The sequence below is a fragment of the Podarcis filfolensis genome, assembly GCF_964270895.1.
Source record: "Podarcis filfolensis genome assembly, chromosome: 4".
Taxonomy (NCBI): Eukaryota; Metazoa; Chordata; class Lepidosauria; order Squamata; family Lacertidae; genus Podarcis; species Podarcis filfolensis.
Genome location: NC_139607.1, coordinates 40,220,004 through 40,236,810, shown reverse-complemented (window position 1 = coordinate 40,236,810; position 16,807 = coordinate 40,220,004). Strand labels below are relative to the sequence as shown.

Sequence of the window (16,807 nt, the reverse complement as noted above, 5' to 3'; positions counted from 1 at the left end):
CACCTTCAGCAAATGACCCTATTTCACTTAAAAAATAATAATATATATTTTAAATACAGAAAAGGCTGTAGCACTATAACAATAGCTTATGTTGCCTTGAAATATATAATGCACCAACTTTGAAGTAGCTTTTCTCTCTCTTTTCTTGTACCTTCAAATCCCCCATCTTTGACCACAGTTAAAACCATCACTCTGTATTTTATAATCAAACACTTTCAGGTTCCTGATTACAAGATGCAGGTACTGGCAGAGTCTGGCAGAGGAAGGGAAGGAGCATAGTATGGCACAAAGAGGCAATGGAGTTGGTGGGAGGAAGAAGTTTCCAGGAGAAACTAGTTGTAAAGAGATGAATCCACCAGATTTTAGAAACATTTTGAAGAGTACCCACTGCCTGGAGTCTGCAAATGGGAGTTGCAGGATTGGGTGTTGAAAGTAGCCAACGTGCCCTTGCTGTCAACAGTGGCTAATGTAGGTGACCCTGCCATTCTATTAACTGTATAACTGAAGCAATGTAAGAAACAATACCTTAGTGTAGCAGCACCTCTGGAACTCAATGCCTATTGACATCAGACTGCTGCCTTCTAAAAACACTTGTTTAAACAAGCCTATCCAGGCATGCAGAATGCTGATGTATGCATTAATCTGTTTTTGGTTTATTGCTGATTCTATCTTTTGAGTGTAATCATTGATAATTTAATTTATTCTCTTTGTAAATTGCTTTGAGGTTTCCCCCCCCCCAATCAAGTAGTATAGAAATTTTATTAAATAAATAAAGAGATTTTAAGAATCTGCATCTTTTGTATTTTAACCTTGAATTCCTTGGATGAAATGTGGCATATAAATATTTTATACTGTACTATCACCCTTCTTTCCTACACTTAAAATGCATCAGCTTCTGTCACTGATTGATAGTTATCTACGTACAGGTAGTGCTTTTTTCAGCTGGAGCCCATCGAAGCTCAGTTCTGGCACCTCTTAAATGGGTGCCATTGCCATTGTAAGAGAACAAGGAAGAAGTTCATGGTGAGCTCTGGCACCTCTTTTTCTAGAAAAATAGCACTGGGTACAGGGCAAACAGCCAATGTATGTGAACAGCTTTGTCAAATGAAGACAGGCACCACATGGACTGGTTTACAACTGCCTACATACAGTGGCTATGCCATGTACCCTGGCCCACATTCTCTGATTACATGGCAATTGATGATTACATGCAATTCCCAAGCATGAAGAAAAGCAGATTTTCTAGTTTTTCACTCTTGATCATAAACATCCATCATTCATAGCCTCTGCTCTCAGCTTTCTTCTTCTTCTTTTTTAATACTGTAGCTAAGCTGTGTATGGATGCTTGAAGGTAGTATGGCTTAGTTCACTCAGGCGTGTTTGTTCTAATAATAACAACACAAAGGCCAGCAAGAAAGATTTCTGCTCTATTTATTTTGATAGATCCAAGGGGTTACCCCCACGGCTCTGTCTGCTTTCCTAGACTCTCACATTTCCCTTTTCCTTCTTTTACAATTTCTCAACCCTTAATTACCAAATGGAGAATATGGTTTAAAAGAATTCTAGCCAGCGTCCCAAGTGAGCAGATTTTAATGTATATAAATAATAAAATTGTATGTGTGTTTGTGTGTGTGTGTGATTTAAAAGTCAGGGACATATTTTTTTTCAGCAGATGGAGTGCGGTAAAGGATGGATATGTAAAATGTCAAGTTGCCACATTGTAATTGGGAAGTCTTAAATGCATCATTAGAAGGGTTAAGTCCCAGTGCAGTGTAGACATAGGCCCAGTGCAGATGGAATTGAAACCATGGTTTTCTGATTCGTGAACAAGTTGTGGCTCCATCCTCATATCTCCTTTTTCTCATGCCATAGGATATTGGAAGCTTTTATTTCCTTATTTTAAACCTATCATACTTTCCCATTACAGTGGAACCTTGGTTCTCAAATGGTTTAGTTGATGAACAAATCAGCTCCTGAACGCCAAAAACCCAGAAGTAAGTGTTCCGGTTTTTGAACATTTTTTGGAAGCCGAATGTCTGATGCGGCTGTTGGCTGTTGTTTCCAGGGCGCCTGCGCCAGTCAGAAGCCGTGCCTTGGTTTTCGAATGTTTCGGGAGTTGAACAGACTTCCGGAACGGATTAAGTTCGAGAACCAAGGTATCACTGTACATCCTAACTCAGGGGACGGTGGCTGGATTACACTCTAGTTTAGGGTAACAAATCTGTGGCCTGTATTGTTGGACTATGACTTCCATCACTTCCAGCCAGCAAGATCAATAATCAGGGATGATAGGGGTTATTGTCCCAACAGCATGTGGAGGGCCAAAGGTTAGCCATCTATGCATTAGAACAGGGTGAAAGAAAATCACAGGAGGGGTTTTATCTAGAAAAAAGGAAAAAAACAGGAAAGCATGTAAATCACGGCGATGCTTCTAAACTCCTAGCCATGGTTAAGAAATCGGGAAGACAATATCTGTTCTGATTCTTAGATTATAAAAGAAAGAATCTAAGAGTAGTTATGCAAGTACACAAGTTTTTCGTAGACAAGAGTACTCCACAAAATTTGACTCAGATCAATCACTCCCCCATACAAAAAAATGTGTGAGAAAACTGGGGATAATTCAAAGCAAAACACTCCCCACCTGTTCACAACAGGATAATACATTACCAAGGTATCAAAAAGCCTACAGACGTAATCTGTGGGTCAGGCAGGTTTTTTTCTTCAGTGCCACTTTCCTGCTCTTATGAAGAGTCAACCAGTTGCAATATTCTTCCTAATTAACATATTAATTCATTAAAAGCAGCAAATTCCCTGGGCTGCTCCATTCAGATCTACTAAGCCACTGAACTAGGAATTGTACAGATTATAATTCATAAACAACCAATGTCCTAACTTTCTCCATACTGCAGTGTTGGTGCAACTCCCAATCCTGTGCCAATACTTTAAGAAATGCAGGAGAAAGGATCTCATTTTTAAAAGCGTGCCCTCCAATTCTGGAAAGGGGCATGTGCATTCTTTAAATAAAAATATATGGAATCAATAGAATATTATGGGAAGGAAACAGGTATTCTTTTACCTCACTGATACAATTTGAAACCCCTTTTAAAACAGTCCCCAAACTGCACCCTGTTGCAAGAGAAAGGCAAAGGGGAAGGGCGAAGCACTTGTTTTGCACACAAAAGGTATCAGCTTCAGTCCCCCTTGGCAGCTCCAGGTAAGGCTGGGAAAGATCCTTCTCTGAAACTGCAGAAAGCTCCTGTCAAGTCTGTAGACAATTCTCAGAAGGGGCTCTGCTCTGACTCTCTCTATGGCAGCTTCCTGTGTTTCCCAAGTCAACAGTATTTCCATGTCTGTACAAGCCCTCAGCTGAACCTGAGGGAGGACCAATTCTTCCATATCTAGCTGCATGATGAGTCAAAAGGAGCACTGTTTGTTTCTAGCATTGACTGCCACAGAATATTGTAAGAAAAACAGAAAATTAATTTCAAGACAGAACCAGTTCATCTCAGATACAAGATAAGCTGGGAACACATCCAACTACATCAAGCATATTAGTGCATAAATGTTTCATGGAGGCAAGTGCCAAGACTGATGTACATTTTATTTATAGCCCAGAATGCCTTCAATGATATTCCTCCCTCGCAAGAGCTTGTGTCTTTTGCTGCCATATTTTGGAAGTTAAAGTCTATAATGCTGGCAAAGCATACACATTGTTGCTTGTCATGCATGACCATGCTAAACAAAGCAGTCACTTCTCATTCTGCAGAAGCCACTCTTAAACCTCTTGAGCCAAGGCAGCATGGAATATCCACTGCGATCCATTAGCTAGAAAATTAGACTTGGATCTCTGGATTCAGATTCTGCCAATAACTTATTTTTGTGGTCCTGGGCAAGTAAAGGAACTTATCTCTCAGCCTCAGTAAAATGGGAACAATAGTGACTAATCTCATATGCAGATGTAGGAAAGTGTGGTAAAAATGGTAAAGCACTTTGCAGATAAAAAGTGCTGTAGAACTAGTTTGGTGCAATGGTAGAAATCAATGAGCTAAAAGTAAACCTCCCAATTTGTTGGGTGGCTTTAGGCAAACAGCCATGGCCCAGTGTAGAGGCAATGGGCTTCATCTGAAGCTCAGCACATGTAGTTCTGTTGGTGCAACGGGTCTTCCATTTGCTCCTCCCCCTGCACACACCTCAAATATGCTCTGGAGGGTCCCCCAACCCTTTGGAGCCGATTCTGAGGATGCATAGCCAGATAGAGAAAACTGCTGTGCTCATTTAAGTCTGTTGTGACAGCAGAGCTGTAGCACTGAATATGGCCCAAGGTCTCTTGATCTCTTAAGCATAATTGAGAGATCAGAAGATCCCCCTATATTTGCAGGGAGGGTGGGTCCCAGCTCAGTGGCAGTACTTTGCATGAAGAACATTTGCAAGTAGGGCTGGGAATGTTTCCTGTTTGAAACCTTCCAGAGCCACTACCAGTCAGTGCTGACAATAATGTGCTAGAGAGACCAACTGTATGATTTAGGATGAAGCAGCTTCCTCCCCTTCTTACTTTTATCCTGCACAATTCCCCCTCCATTCTCTTTTTTATCATCATATCTAAATCCGTATCTGTGGTCTGATGTAGTTTACATAGTAGCCCGATACGTAACCCAAATCACAATTTGCAATCCTGCTTCCGACTCTATTTTAAAACTATGGCTCGGCACTATAGTTAGCAAAAATAACCAGCTCTAATTGTCGGTATTTAAAAAACTGAACTGGATGGAGAAAGGAACAGGGAGGATGGGAAGGTTACGGGAGGAGTGTGCAAACTCACAGGGCGCTTGCATTCCCTAAACCATGGTTTGGTGCTCATCAGTTACATCTGCATTGGGCAGGCATAGCTGGCATTAATCAGGAGTTATAAGACAGCTTCAAATTCTGGTTTCACGTTTAATTGTAAAGCCAGTCATGATCAGCATGTGTCAAGACTACAGTGGATTATGGCAAACCACTTTGAGGGTGGTTATTATTATTATAACCAACCAAGCGGTATATAATTTTTTTGAAATAATTAAAAATAAATGATATTGAAAGGGGAAGTGGGGTAGGAAATCATGCGCAAGGGAAGAGGGAGGGTACAGAGTAAGTGGCAATTCTAGATCTTGTGGGGGGGGGGGTTCTAAAAAAAGAAAAGTTTTTATTAAAGATTTTCTTGGGTTAAATTCTAATATCTTGTTAAGAGACCAGGAAATGTGTTAAGTCAGCACTGGGCCTGTTTCTGTTCCCCCATCTGTAATATAAGACTGGCCTCCCAGGACTGAAAGAGGATAATGTATATATATTAAGCATTTAGAACATTTAGAACTGTACAAACAAACATATACTTGTATATTATTAGTAATTATCATTTTTAGCAGTATTATATAGAATTTGTCATAGGGAACTATTAGTAATAAGCTGTGGTGGCTGATATCCCTTGTAAGGTGCAAGGCAAGAGGTCCCACAGGAACCATAGCCAATGAAAGGCAGAGCCTTTCCACTTCTGTTTTTCCACCCATCTTTCTTCCTGCTGAGTTCTGTAAGGTCAACCCTGAGGCTAAAATGGAGGAAGCAGGCAGCCAAGGCCTGGACTGGTTGTAAGTAAGAAGGCAAGCAGATGAGGGTTTGCTGAGAGCAGGCTGTGGTTGGTGGCACAGTGCCCCAGTTGCCCTTGTGGACCAGCCTCCCCTGGTAATAAATGCACACACATAGCAGCTGCTAGACATGCCAAAATAACTTTCCAGAAGCTTCCGAAGGTCTTCTGGAACTCGTTCATGTCTCACCTCGACGTGCCCATTCCAAGGGCGCTCCAAGCCAGAGCTCACTGAGTCCTGCAGCAGAGGAAGCACGCTGGAACGGAAAGCAGCTGTTCACATCAGTTGAGCTTATGGGCCATTTTATGTGGCATCTGGAAACGCTTGCTGAAAGGGTGTTTTATTTATGTTAATGGCTCTGGGAATGGCCATCTTTGATAACTAAAGGTCAACAAAACCACATGCTTCAATTATCCTGTCAAGAAGCAGGATGCTCTAGCGGACCTGTTTTTCAACAGGCCTCAACACCCTTGTGGGGGTCCAAAATGAGTTACGATTCCATTCACCTAGGCTGCTCAGCTCTTCTGAAAAGTTGGCCACCGCTGATATATTGGAAGCTGCCATATGTGCAGCCACTTCTTTCTCTTTCCTAGGTGACTAATTAGGGTCTGGGTTTTTTCAAAAACCTGACCAAATACGCAGATACTGCACAAATACCTGCCTACTCAACCTCTTCAATCTGCAGAACGTGCAGTTTTGCAAGTGCCATATAATGGTGTTCCACATCTGTGAGGAGTCAAAAAAATTATTTAGCATGGCAGCTCTTATGCTTTGGAGCTCCCTGCTTATTAACATTAAGCAGGCACCCTCACTATACTGTAATATGGATATTCCAGTATGCCTACCCAGACATATAGCTTCATTACGTATAATTGGGTTTTGCCATTTTGTTGCTTTTATCTGTATATTGCTGATCGTTATTTTATGTAAATCACTGAAATGGGTTGTGTTGTGTTTTTTTTATTAAGCCATTCAGATTTTTTCTGAATAAAAATAAATAAATTTTAAAGCCACCCAAGTGCGAACATTTGCAAATACGCCTTTTTTAAATTAAAAAAACCTCCATAGTATGAAGGCTACCAGGGATTAAAACCAGGTTGAGTTTATACACCACGTTATTCACATATCCTTTGTCATCGTTTGGTAAACTGAACTGTGAGAAATTGCTATGTTTTTGTTTTAAAAACATGTTAAACATTATTGCTGAATTTTGTTTTAAAAATGTTTCATTTATACCCTATCTTTCCTTGAGGGAGCTCAAGACAGTGTGCTTGGTTCTTCTCCCATTCTGACAACAGCCCTGTGAAGTAGGCTAGGCCAAGAGTGTCTGCCTCTGGGATTTGAACCTAGATCTTCTCAGTTTTAGTCTGACACTCTAACAAACCATACTAGCATTATTAAAGATACATGTAAAAAAAAGAAAAGCAAAACAAATAATCAACAAAAATCAAGACACAAAGGGTTGTACTCATCACTGAGTAGGACTAGTGTAGGAGTGGGAGCAGGCCCATTGAAAGGAATGGACATGACTAACTTAGGTTACTTTCAGTGGGTTTATGCAGAATATAACAGTTGGGTACCACCCAAACATCTCAGGTGGGTAGTCTCAGGCATGTAGCTTCATGAAAACAGAGGCAGATGTCAGTAGAGAAATCTCACCAACTTGCAACTGATTGATAAACATTCATCTCGGTCATTACCCACGGCCCTCCTTGTTACTCAAACTTGACCTATTACAATAAATACATATGCATCTGTATTGCTTCAGTATATTTTCTTTTTCTTTGGGGCAGGGGAGGAAACAAGTATAATAAAAGAACTTCCAAGTCGTGATCTGCTTAACCTGACATGAGCTTATGAAAAGCAGCTCCAATGCTGCTGCTATCCTACCTCGCAACTGAGAGAAGATGGAGGCCTCCACTTAACTCGTGCAAAATCACTATCAACAGAAATATGGAGATCATGCATCCTACCCCCCATGGGCCATATTTCAGTAATATTACCTGAACTGGAGAGAGTAGAGACCATCCGTTCACAGCAAACAAAGAAGCCCATACACAAAGAAGCCAGAAAAATGTGACTGAGGCCTGTGATAGTCCGGAGGATGTGGAGATGGTAGCAGGGAGGAAGAATCATAGGGAAGGATTTCAGACCTCACTTGGGCAATTCGGAGAAAGCTGAGAGGTCAGGTTTACTGATGTGCAGGGACCATTGTAATTTCATCAAGGGTTCAACATACAGTTGCAAAACAGAAGAGGTATTCTCGCAGGAACATTGGCAGTGGGTAGATCTTACATAGAAGGAGGAAGGTGAAAAAGACACAGACAGAATGGGAAAGTAAGGAAAATACTTCCACATAGGCTCTCCAAATGAACAGATTTCAGATATCTCAATAGCATCCTTGGGAGTGTGGCTTTTTGGGCCAAATTCTACAACAGAGCCTTCTGTTTCAAAATATGTGACTCAAGGTTTGGGGAATAGTCCAGTATTGTCAACTCTACCTGACGATGGCTTCCCAAGATCTCAAGCGGTAGTCTTCCACATCACCTGCTACCTGCAGAATCTGCTACCTTTGTCACTAAAGATGGCTGGGATTGAGCCTTAGACCTTCTGAATGCAAAGGAGGTGCTCTCTAGCCCTATGATCCCTATGATGAGGGATCCTGATGTGGAGTGCACCCTGCTCCAAAGTGTCATTCCTACCACTTCAATCAGGCATACCTGAGTGTAATATCCATGCATTGCAAATAGCTTGCCATGAGCCCGAGCTGTTCCAAAGGCTTTATGTACAAAAGAACACCTGTCCCTGAGATGTACGTAGGCTTCATTCCTAGAAAGTTCCATCATAACCCAATTCCTTTTCTCTGTTTTCTCCATGTCCCCCGCCTCCTCCTTTACTTAGTGACCTAGATTGCTTCGAAGAGGAAAGGGTTCAAGCTGGGGGAGTGGAGCACAGAAGCACTTTGCCAGCGCTGAGTAGCAAAGAAAGGCAGTGAGAGGCTGAAGAGAGATGGGAGGGTGTTTCCCTAAATGGATTTGCCCTTCTAATCCCTCCCTCCAAGTGAGGAGTAGGGATAAAAATTGATTGTCTACTTGTATGTGCATTGCGTCCATGTGCAATAGAAACACACACACACACACACACACATGTGCCTTCCTGTGCCAGTGGGAATCTCCCATCTGAAAAACACACTGTATTCCACAAAGAACAAATCCCTCTGCAACTCATCCGCTCTAATGCGCTGTGACAGAATACACTGAGAAGTACCGCAACATGCTTATCTATTAATATATGTTTGAAACAATCAATAATGCATGTGCTGCGATACTCGCTCTCTGCGCTTGGTCCTGATACATGCAGAAGCAAATCTGTCTGGAGAAGCAACTTAGTAAGCAAAATGGAGAAGGGGAAAAAAAAACACACACCACACCAGTATAGGAAAGCTCCAGCATAATTCCCAAGACGGTTGAAAGGTTCCTGGTTTGTATGCATAAAACTGCAGCATTTCATTTTCCCTCGCAAAGGCCAGCGCAAATGAACCCCAGAGCACGTGTGTGTGTGTGTAAACTCCCACCCTCTTTATATTCTTCAAGCGATTGGAGTGATCCCTTCCCATCATCCCTTCCTTCCTTGAGAAATTTGAAGCTGTCATTTTAAGTGGCAGGTTTTTGCTTTGTTATGTAACAGAGAGGCAAGAAACCCACATAAACTCCACGAAGAGACTTTGATCATGCAGAGGAATTGAAAGCAACTTCTTTCAGGTCCTGGCTTACTAGTGACAACCAGCAAGAGATCAAATACAAATGTTGGCACAAACAAGGAACAAGGGAACAAAACAGGCCTTTCCCAAAGCAAAGGCTGTAAAAGAATTTCAGCAAGGTCACCACGGTGTCAGAGCTCTCTTCAGTTTTATTGGACTACCAGTGGATAACAAGGTAACTGCCTACAGAGAAAGCCTTCTATTGTTGCTCTACTTCTGTGGCTAAGCAGACTAGCTGGGAATTAGTTGACTTACAAAATATGATGCTTGCCTCCTACACCAATGAACCTTTCTTCTAAAGCAGCAGAGAAATGGAAGCACACACACCAACGAAATAAGGAAAGAAACATGAAATTCACACACTCCAACTGTTTCTTCTGCAGAATGTTTTCCCTCACAGCCAAAGCTAGGTAAGGGGAAGGAATTCATTCTGCTTGCATTGTAAACTTGTACTGATTTGCAAATTCCCAACTCAACGTGCAAACTGAGACACAGCTATCCTTTGAAATTCAAACTCCTCCAAAATTTGGCGATGCAATTCTCTAACCAAAATAGTGCACATAAATGCATGTTGTAGTGAAAAGAACTTACAAAGCTACCCTGTATTAAGGAAAATAGCTTGTGGATGTTCATTTATTAGGTAAAATAACATAACAAAAACCATATACAGTGATACCTCGGGTTTATAACTTAATTCGTTCTGGAGGTCTGTTCTTAACCTGAAACTGTTCTTAACCTGAGGTACCACTTTAGCTAATGGGGCCTCCCGCTGCTGCCATGCCGTCACCATGCAATTTCTGGTCTCATCCTGAAGCAAAGTTCTTAACCCGAGGTACTATTTCTGGGTTAGTGGAGTCTGTAACCTGAAGTGTCTGTAACCTGAGGTACCACTGTATCAGGAGAAATGCATGTGAAAAGGAGGAGGCTGAAATTAAGGGTGGAAAAATGAGAAACTGGCAGAAACCAAAACTTATAGATTTGTCCATCCATCCCTAGCCAAAGCCAGTCCAAAATACAAGAATGCTCTATCATACGTTCAGTGCTGTGAGCATTCACTGAAGATACAGTAAGGTGATAAAAGTTTTGGATGGCTGTGGATGACTGCGTCATATATTTGCAGACTTACTGCCTGCATCTAAACCTGAACTCTGATGCGTTATAAGTTGTACATTTTAATACATAACTAAGAGTATAATGCCTTCTGTTAGACTCTACAGTAGTCAGTTGGTCTTCTACCATGCGTTTCTAGGGTTCAGTCATATTACATTTTCAGAAGTGTCCCATATCATCTTTGTTCAGGAAACTTCACGTGAAGAGACAGTCACAAGATTTGGCAACAATACAGTGTGGCAAAAAATGTTTTTTTTTAGTTTTCCCTTTGAGAAATCCTTGCAATATATACATTACAAAAGTTACTTAACTACCTAAAGGGAACCAGGCAGAGGACCAGGCAGAAGGCCTTCTCGGTAGTGGCGCCCTCCCTGTGGAACACCCTCCCTTCAGATGTCAAGGAGATAAAGAACTACATAACTTTTAGAAGACATCAGAAAGCAGCCCTGTATTGGGAAGTTTTTAATGTTTGATAATTTACTATGTTTTATATATGCAGTAAGCTGCCCTGAGTGGCTGGGGAAACCCAGCCAGTTGGGCAAGGTATTACAGTGGTACCTCGCAAGACGAATGCCTCGGAAGACGAAAAACTTGCAAGACGAAAGAGTTTTTCGTTTTTTGAGTTGCTTCGCAAGACGATTTTCCCTATGGGCTTGCTTCGCAAGACAAAAACGTCTTGCGAGTTTGTTTCCTTTTTTCTTAAAGCTGCTTGAAGAGGTGCAGATGCGACAGACCGTGCTTCGCAAGACGAAAAACCGCGCAAGACGAAAAGACTCGCGGAACGAATTAATTTCGTCTTGCGAGGCACCACTGTATTATTATTAGCATTTGAAATTCAGCTACTCCAGAGCTTCATCAAGCAACCTCTATTCCTGAACTTTGTATTGAAGGCACTGTCATCACATGGCAATCTGTGTTCAGCACTTATCACACTTCTTCACATCTCTGTTAAGTCTGCCAACAAGGAGGGCAATTATGGTCGGCTGAGATTCATAATGAGGATGTTGTTCATTAAGTATTAGAGGGAGACCACCCAGTCATTTTTAACAACTATGGAGCCATTAAGTGGTATATATTTATTAGAGCAGTAGAGCTCAAAGCACAGCACATTACAAAAGTTGCCATACTCTATTGCAAAAAGACAATGAAATGATTAGTGAACTTGTATCACAGACTTGTAGCCAAAAAAGGATTTGGCTAGCACTGACCCAGCCTGTAGGCCAACCATTAGCCACTCCAGGTCTAAATTATGGTACTTGGGTGAAGTTCCTTATTACTGGGAACCCTGATAAGGAAGGGCTCCCAGATGCAGAAAGGTTTCTCACTGTGCTCTTCCAAATGCACTTAGAAATCCACTTTATACATTCCTAGTCGACTCAGGAAGCTTGGGAGCAGGGTGAATTGTGGACATTTGCTTCCTCTCCCCAAAACTCTATTTTAAATGTCTCTTTCCGGAATGAGGAACTGAGATTTTAAAATTAAGTTTTAATTGGTGGGAATGAGAATCAGAAATAGGAGTAAGAACCAGACTGATCATCTGAAAGGCATCCTTTCCCCTTCACCCTGACTTGGGTGAGAGGATGGGTCTCTTGAACTCTTCCTCTGTCTCCCCATCTCTTTTTATTTCAACATTCATAGCCTGCTTCTTTGGATGTTGACTTAGCAGTGCATCCCACTGTCTTCAACGGGACTTGCTCCCAATTGGAGAAGTACATAGGACCGAAACCTTAATTATGCAACCCAAAATTGGATAGTTTCTAAAATGTTCTCACACTTCGGGCATTTCTTTGTGATGGATTTTCAATTTTCATTAACAGACTTGATAACCACAGACCACAAATTTGTTTGAGCTCGCTCCACTTAGCAAAGATTTGCATTCCATGCATCCTGTGTTGGGGATGGGGAACCCCTTTCTGCCCAACAGTCACTTTCCCTTCTGGACAACCTTGTGAGGTGGGACATGCCAGTGGTGGGTGGGATCAGAGGCAAAAATGGACAGAGCAATTCATGCCAATTTTACCTCTGTGCACTGAACTAATTTTTACAGTCACACCCCTCTTTAGTCTCCTTGCAGGCAAGCACAAAGCATTATGGGAGTTCAAGGGCACACTGCAATCAGGCAGAAACACTCAGGGAGGGTGCAAAGCAGGACAGGTGATGGGCGTGGCCTGAGGAGAAGGGGTGTGGCCTAAGGAAAGTCCCATGGGCCACATCGGGGCCTGAGATCTCCCTTCCCTGCTTTATGGCATATGCATGTGATAGTGAAGGATGGGTAACAAATATAATCATGATAAGATGTGCTGTGGCCAGGGCCAATGACCCCATTTTGCTGTTTGAGGCAAATCAGGAAGTGCCGGCCGCTGCTGCCTGTGGTGATGGCAGAGAAGCGATGCCGGCACTGGCACTGATTTCGGGGGAGATCTCGCAAGATCTTGCCAGAAATCAGCGCAGAGGTGGCCAGGCACAGGCGCAGGCGCAGCCTCACCCCACCCAACGGCTGTGGTGGCTGTGGTAGCCTATGGTATCTGGCCACAAGCAGGAAAATACAAGGAAGGAATAAATTCATTTGTCCTTTGCTCATCCTTATTCTTCCATGTGTTTCCAGAATTTAAGCATTGTGCCACACCCTGGAAACCAGAAGCATGAAATCACACACACACACACACACACAAGTTTATTTCTGCAGCCTCAATAATACAGGCACAATTTATAATGCCAAACCCTTGAATGCTCACAATATATCAAATGCCAGGACGTATCTTTGCTTTCCATGTTGCGCATGTCACCTTTTCATTCATAAAAGACAAGTCGTATCTCTAATCACTCTGCCAGAATAACAGCACTCGATTGCTCGCGTTATCAAACACTATTGGAAAAGTCTAGATAAGGAAGGCTGGGCAACCCCAGCCTATTAGTATTCCACACACAGCCACCTCCTCGTAAGCGAGAGTCATTGGTATCCCAGCAACCCTTAACTTTTCATTCTCCCTGGATTGCCGGATCTTTATCAAAATATAATTACATCCCTCATTTGGAAGATAAATTTTGATAGCCTGTGCCATGCCCAAATAAATAAAATCTGTGAGTGCTAAGATTCCACGGTTACAAACACCTGCATGCATCAAGGCACTTAGGGGGCCTCCTACCTGGTGGAAAGATTTGTTTGGTCTGCAGCATCTCCCACCTTCGCATTGATGGCTGAGGTTAAATGCTCAAATGTGGCAACAAGCTCAAAGTCGGCCCGGTCTAGCATCCAGTTCCCAACTGCAGCAAGCCAGAGGACTCTGGGATGCCTGCAGCAGGGCAGGAAGGAAGCAGGCCTTCTCCCACTTTCCACCCCACTACCACCCCAAGGTATGCTGCTTCTGAACCTGGAGGATCCATTTACCTATCAGGGTAAAATCCCATGACAGAGCCGACATCCATTCATTTGATAAAATTCAGGAAATGCCTCCGTTTGGAAAGAAGTCACAGAGTTGGAAGGGACTGGGAAGGACATCAAATCCAGCCCCCAGCAATGTAGGGTTCAAACTCATGACCCACAGATTAAGAGTCTTACGTTCTACCGGTTGAGCTATCCCCCAATAATTCAAAATAAATACAGTGGTACCTCGGGTTAAGAACTTAATTCATTCTGGAGGTCCGTTCTTGACCTGAAATTGTTCTTAACCTGAGGTACCACTTTAGCTAATGGGGCCTCCCACTGCTGCCTTGCCACTGCCGCCCAATTTCTGTTCTCATCCTGAAGCAAAGTTCTTAACCCGAGGTACTATTTCTGGGTTAGTGGAGTCTGTTAGCATCTGAAGCATCTGTAACCTGAAGCATCTGTAACCCAAGGTACCACTGTAGTAGTAGTATGCAGTTTTACATTTACTGGAGGCAAGCAGTGCTATTTTTCTAGAAAAAGAGGTGCCAGAACTCACCTCCCTCGTTCTCTTAGAATGGCAACGCTGCCCACCTGAGAGGTGCCGGAACTGAGTTCTGGTAAGTTCCAATTAAAGCCCTGGAAGCAAGTGATTCTGCACTTGACAGGCATGTGAGAGACACTGCAAAGTGTAACAGAACTTTAAAATTTTATTTTGTGACCTGTTGCGTGACTCAGAATAAAAGAGGCTAGTTCTTGAGTACACCAGAAAGTACTGCAGGACAGGCAGCAACTGTTTGAGGCGTGTCCGATAAGTGCATGATGGTGCACGCATTGTGCCAAACCCGGAAGTGACCCAAAAACGTCACAGAAAGGGGCGGGGACAGAATGGGGCTTTTGCAGGCTTTTTCAATGGTGTTTCAAATGTACACAATTTCACTTAAATGTGCTGTGCCTTGGAATGTAACCTCCGGGTAAATTGGGAGTTGCCTGTACTTTATGGAGAAGAAACATAGGAAAGATGCTGGAGTCACAGCATCGGTCAATCTAGCTCAGAAATTCCTACACTGACCAGCAGTGGCACTGCAGGGTTTCAGACAGGGGACATTTCCAGCCACGTTTGGAGATTCCGAGGGTTAGACTTGGGACCTTCTGCATGCAAAGCAAATGCTCCATCGCTGTCCTAATGCCTTTTCCCACCTACTCATACCAGCAGTGGCAGGCAAGGTGGGTAGCACTGCTCACCTGGCTTCCCAACACTGCACATCACTGCTGGTTACCTAGAGGGAAAGGGGTAAGGCCCTCAGTTACTGGCAATCACCTCCACGCTGGGAAGCAAATAAGCAAGGTGCCCCACCTCGATCTAACAAACTGCTACCGTTTGCCTCTAACAAAAAAACCCCCTACCAGTTAGGTGACAATGATACTTCAGTATCTCCATAACTAATTAGGTTCCTAAAATACATGCAAGACATTCCACCTTCCTAGGCAGCTCGCCTGCAATGGTGCTTATGCTGGGATTCAGTTTTAGCTACCACAGACATTTACAATGCAAAAGCGGAGGTAGAAAAGGAGGAGGGAGGGAAGGAGAGACAAATGCATCCTGACAACTGGGACATTTGGAGGTTGGCGTTTTCCCTGGGGCCGGCACTCTGAAAAACATGGCAGTCCTGGCTGAAATAGGACCATTGGAGGGCAAGTTGTGGAACCGTAAATGTGAAGATAGAAGTTAATCCTGCCCTTCTTATGCCATTAGTAAAGTGACGCTAATTTAATATTAGGAATGTTTAAGGGGCATTGCCTGTGGACAGGTAAAATAATAACTAGCACACTATATTGTGTGAAGCGCACTAGGATGATTCAGAGAATAGATTAAGTTTAATCTCTGGTTAGTTTAAGCATGCCTTTCCCTGCTAGCTGTGACTGGCAGCGTTTGGCTTACATTCCAAAATGGACTAACAACAGGATCAGGCCAAAGGTTCACCTTGCCCAGCATCCTGTTGTCCCCGTGGCCAACCAGATGCCCATGGGAAGCTCATAGGCAGGACCTGAATCACTTGTGATTCCCAGCAACTGACATTCAGGAGCATGCACCTTCTGATATTGTAGGTAAATGATACGGACATCACTATGAAAAAAACATCCATTGCTCATCAATGCTGTGCTACCTTGCTGTGTGTTGTTGAACCATAGGGCCATCACTCAAGGTTCGAGCTTTGGTCCTAGGTTCAATCCTTGGCATATCCAGGTAGGATTACAAACACCCCCTGGCTGAAATCCTTGAGAGCTGCTGCCAGTCCGTGTAGACCAGTGTTTCTCAAACTTAGATCCCCAGCTGTGGTTGCACTACAATGCTCCTCATCCCTAGCTAGCAGGACCAGTGGTCAGAGATGATGGGAGTTGTAGTCCAACAACAGCTGGAGAGACATTGAGCTAAATGGACCATTGGTCTGACTCAATGTAAGGCAGCTTATGTTTCTATAAAATCACACATACACCATGGATAGCTGTATGTGTGATGGGGGGGCAACAAGTGTAAACACAAAATACAAACTTTGACATGGTAACGGGCATGCAAATCTATCCTAAGTTCCATTGTTCTGTCCCAATACCAGATCTCATGGAGAAGGCAGCTCAGAGGTTGCAGGACCATGGATAGCTCCAAGTAAGCAACTTGACCCAACCAAGGTTGAGAGCAAGACTGAGCCTTTTTAAGCATGTGCCCCCAGATTACCCCGCCTGGCTCTGCCCCTCCTGGCTTCCCAAAATATGCTCCTATGCTATGTTCCACAAGCTGGGACAAGGTTTGCAGCCACTGAATTCAAGTAATGTTGCATTATTCCCAATTCACATTAGAACCATTCATCTGACTAGGTTTCAGCCAATTCCATCTGTGGGAATTGTGTCATCATTGCTAACAGACAGATATTTTTGTAAGCAGCCGTTCAGCATATT

The 16,807-nt window shown here is 43.1% G+C and overlaps 1 protein-coding gene across 5 annotated transcripts in view; it reads right to left on the bottom strand.

The window, feature by feature from the left end:
- NHS (NHS actin remodeling regulator) overlaps positions 1-16,807 on the bottom strand; it is a 237,171-nt gene that overhangs the window by 26,176 nt on the left and 194,188 nt on the right. The window lies entirely within an intron of this gene.